This window comes from Gadus macrocephalus, chromosome 9, assembly GCF_031168955.1.
Source record: "Gadus macrocephalus chromosome 9, ASM3116895v1".
Lineage (NCBI taxonomy): Eukaryota > Metazoa > Chordata > Actinopteri > Gadiformes > Gadidae > Gadus > Gadus macrocephalus.
Genome location: NC_082390.1, coordinates 22,238,851 through 22,243,137, shown reverse-complemented (window position 1 = coordinate 22,243,137; position 4,287 = coordinate 22,238,851). Strand labels below are relative to the sequence as shown.

The window sequence follows — 4,287 nt, the reverse complement described above, 5'->3', positions numbered from 1 at the left end:
GCCCGAGGCGAAGCCTCGAACGTCACACCCTACGTCATTTTGCCAACGTGAATCCTACTCGAAGCGGAGCTTCGCTGGGGGAGGAGCCGAGATACTCGACACACGCCTCGATGCCTCGACGCAAAACGTAACATCACTACTAATAAGAAGGCAATGCTAAATATTTGAGTGCAAAAAGCAATAGGCCTACTTACAAAGCCTTCATTCTCATCTTCCATTATGACTTTCAGTGACGGGAAAAGTGTAACCATACACCTAGCCAATCTGGATTTGTCATCAGTTGGTGTATAACTGTTAATTAAAGAAAATATATAATTATAATTATATGTATTCATTATGTACAGTAACATGACCTAACACTATAAGAAAGCAGTAACCAGAGAATTGTTCAATGACCATATTGACCATAATCTTCTAACCCTTTACCCCATTAAAAGTGGCTTTCAAATGGACTCAACTGCCACAATGTTTTTAAGCAAACAAAAGGGCAGCTGGATAATAGCAAATGACCTCTGTCTACTAGCACATTGAAAGCTTAAGTAACTAAACAATGATACATTAACTTACAATCCCTTTCTCTCAATCAAATCACTGACACAAATTTTCACAAGGAGCTTTCTTGAAGTCTCTGAGAGCATTCCAGAAGCTTCATAGTCTGCCAGAACACTTGCACCTTTCCTCTCAAGTATGGATTTCAGTTTCTCAACGTCGATGGGATCCTGTTGATGCAGAGAAAACAAACAAGCAAACCAAACAAAAAACACTTCAATAGCCAAGCAATTTATTTACTTGCACGTAACCATACACAATCAGTCATTCAATATAGTGGTTGTAAGTATTAGTTGTTATAAGTATTTATGCTTGTGGATAATCCCTCTTACCTATGCCCACTCTGCAGCAGCTAATGTATTCTAATGCTACAGCTATCTAATGTTATCATGCCATGGTGTACATACTATAGGTTGATTTGCTGTTGCAGCCACTGGTGCATCAGATTGTTCTGCCTAAAATATTGAGTGCATACTTTCAGGGATGAATTTACAAGTTAACTTACATAGTTCATGCATGTTATGGATGAATTCAAAACAATAATACTGATGCACATTACAATGTCTGTGTAAATTTCAGGCAGCTGCATGTTCATATTTAATTCTTTGTATAGGCCTAAATAATTAAACCATACATACCAACACTGACGAGCCACATGACTTGAAATATACTTGGAACTTGTCCATGTGTTCCATATTGTCACTGCTGTCTGTGTCTATGAATTCATTGAAGTCAGAATTGAATTTCAAAATTGTGTTGCTGTTCCTGACTTGCAAGCATCTACTAGCTCTCCTACAGATCTCAGTTGAAATACTTTTCTTCTTATTTCCTTGTCCTCCAGGAATATGTGAACAATGAATTTTGGGAGCTCCATTTAAAGCTGCAACAGAGCAAAGAAATTATTTGAATTTTCACATTAGATTGCACAGTTACATGATCAATGCACACTCAGCATTTAGTTTTCAATAGTCGAGAGTACTTCCAAACGCACAAATACAGGCTGCACAAATATACCACTGGCCAGATTCAACAACAGGATGTACAGTACATGTCAGACTGAGACAAGGGGAAGGGAAGGGTACACCTTGTTCAATACTTAATTTTCTTCTATGACTTAAAGATTCCTCTCTTAGTATAACAGAGTGGCAACAATGACAATGTGCAGAACATAATTCACCTACGTTTACATGCTATGATCCTCCTCATAATAGCCATGATTTGAGAGGAATATGCTTAGGGTATCCTAAATGTAACATTACATCCATGTTAAGCAGACGGAAAAGTGCATGGTAAAATGCAGAGCCATCTCTATGGCTCTGGTAAAATGTAGCGCTATTTAGGGCGCCGATTTACCATTACTATTCCTACCGTTCGGAATTCAATACAGTTTGATGGATGAATAAACCAAAAGCTGTGTCGACTCCGAAATATTATGAATCGTAACGACTGCGTGGCTAGGTTACTTGTTTATGCACTCTCTACAAATTACGTGATTTTGTAATTCGTCAAACACCTTATATCCAAACCATTTCCATACTATGGAGAAGTTGGTCTTTCGCTTACAAACAATCTCCTCAGAGCTTGTTTGAGGGTAAGGGTTAACCCTAACCCTGTGCTTGTGCCGGCGGACTCCATAAATCTTAAATGAACGTACTTCTGTCGTGAGCCTGGCAGTTCCCACAGACAGATGATATCACAACTGAGCTAGTGCTACATTTTCCCGCGCATTAGCTAGCTAGGGAAAAAGACTACTTGCTATTGCTAACTGCTGTCCACTGCACTGTCCAACAAAATATGATGTGTTCGTTTATCAACAAATGTTCAATGAAACATAAGTTATTTTTAGATAAGATTAAACTTACCAAATCACTCAATTTAACGTGACTATGTGGTAACCTCACCAATGGATATGTAGCAGGATAGAGGTGCTATCCATGTTAGTCACGGTTAAGTACCACTAGTGGCCGTCATGATGTGGGCGGCATAAAAGCAGCCATCCTCCACCTGCCACTTTCTTTTTGCGCTCCTGTCACTTGCGCGTCACTTCCGGGCCAAAAGGTGGTCTGGTCCGATAGGGCGACTATTTGTTGCTGCTTCAGGGTTTTCGTGCGAGCTGTGGTGTAGTTCTTGTAAGCAAGTTATTTTAAGTATTTTCTTTCACGGCAATGTAGTTGATGCTGTCTGATGGCTAACACTAGTGTGGTCCAACCCAGTCGCCAAGAAAAAACGTTGACGGTGTACGTTTCCATGAACACTGGAGACGTAGCATTTCAACGTAAAAAATAGCGTGTTATACCTTCAGTATCCACGCGTGCCGCTGTGGAGGCGGGTTTCGGGGTTTGGGTTTCACGGCTTTTGCGGCAAATTGTGGACACGATTGTTTAGGGGGGGGGGGGAGGTAGACTGTTGTTGACCAGGGAGGGGGGGGGGGGGGGGGGAGACACGTTTGTTGAGGGGGCCGACGACGACACGATTGTAGGGGGGGGGGGGGGGGGGGGGCACGCTCGACAACGAGACTTCAACACGGAACAGCTGCACGAAACGATGGTCACGTCACTCTCGGTGAAGGTGTCGACAACAATGAACACACGAACAATGTTAATAGAACAACACACAACCACATAACATCCCGAACCCATTAACCCCACTTAATCCTAACAACAAAACAAGTTAACAAAAGCCCCATTTGTCAACTGACAACCCCAATTCCCAGAATCCCCCGCGGCTCCGGAACACGGCGTTGCTTATATTAATCTTTATTATCTGAATGGGAAATGCAATATTTTAGGACAGATACACCATTAAACGCGTTTCTAATGACATTTCTAGCGAGAAATGTACATTTTCCTTACATAATCTTCAATCAGTGAATGTGTATGATCTTTATTAATCTTTATTATCTAAATGGGAAATGCAATATTTTAGGACAGATTCACCGTTAAACGTGTTTCTAATAACATTTCTAGCGAGAAATATACTCTTTACTTGCATAATCTTCAGTCAGTGTCGAATCTTTAGTTTTATAGTTATTAGGATTTGATCGGCTCGCTCGCATGTTTCAACGACGTCAGGTTGTGGGCTGCTTTCGCTATAGCAGCTCACGTGCTTCCTGCGTTTGTGTTATTAAACTGTTACTTTATGTAACTTTTAATGATATCATCTTGTTAGAAACACGTATATCTGAGAGCCAACCCAGTCGCCAAAAGCATACGTTGACGGTGTACGTTTCGTGAACACTGGATTACGTCGCATTTCAACATAAAATAGCGTGTTATACACACACACACACGCACACACACACACAAGCACACACACGCACACGCACGCACAGACACACAGACACAGACACAGACACACTCACACACACACACACACACACACACACACACACACACACACACACACACACACACACACACACACGCACACGGTGCATTTCGCAACAAAAACAAAAAAATATTCCCTCAAATATTATTACTAAAGAATCGTTTTCCAAAGAACGAAATGTAAACCAATGCATTCTGAATGGGAGTGTTTCTCCGATTTTTCCATGCTACACAGAACGAAATGTAAACCCATGCAAATAAAGACTTCATGGTCATAATAATTTAAATATCATTAATGTGTGTTGGGTGGTATTCTATTTTTTTCAACGGGGCTGGTGCCGTCTCCTTTTGACCTTTTGACCCCAGACTTCTGGGGGAATAGCTGAATCAATTCATTAGTCAATCAGAAGCA

The 4,287-nt window shown here is 41.1% G+C and overlaps 1 long non-coding RNA gene across 1 annotated transcript; it reads right to left on the bottom strand.

Annotated features, from left to right (window-relative positions):
- Positions 1–205: 205 nt before the first annotated feature.
- LOC132463917 (uncharacterized) lies at positions 206–2,015 on the bottom strand. Its single transcript, XR_009527139.1, has 3 exons — positions 1,188–2,015; positions 568–719; positions 206–291 (listed from the first exon to the last, which is right to left on the bottom strand). It is a non-coding gene; the product is annotated as an uncharacterized LOC132463917 (long non-coding RNA).
- Between the last annotated feature and the right edge of the window lie 2,272 nt (positions 2,016–4,287).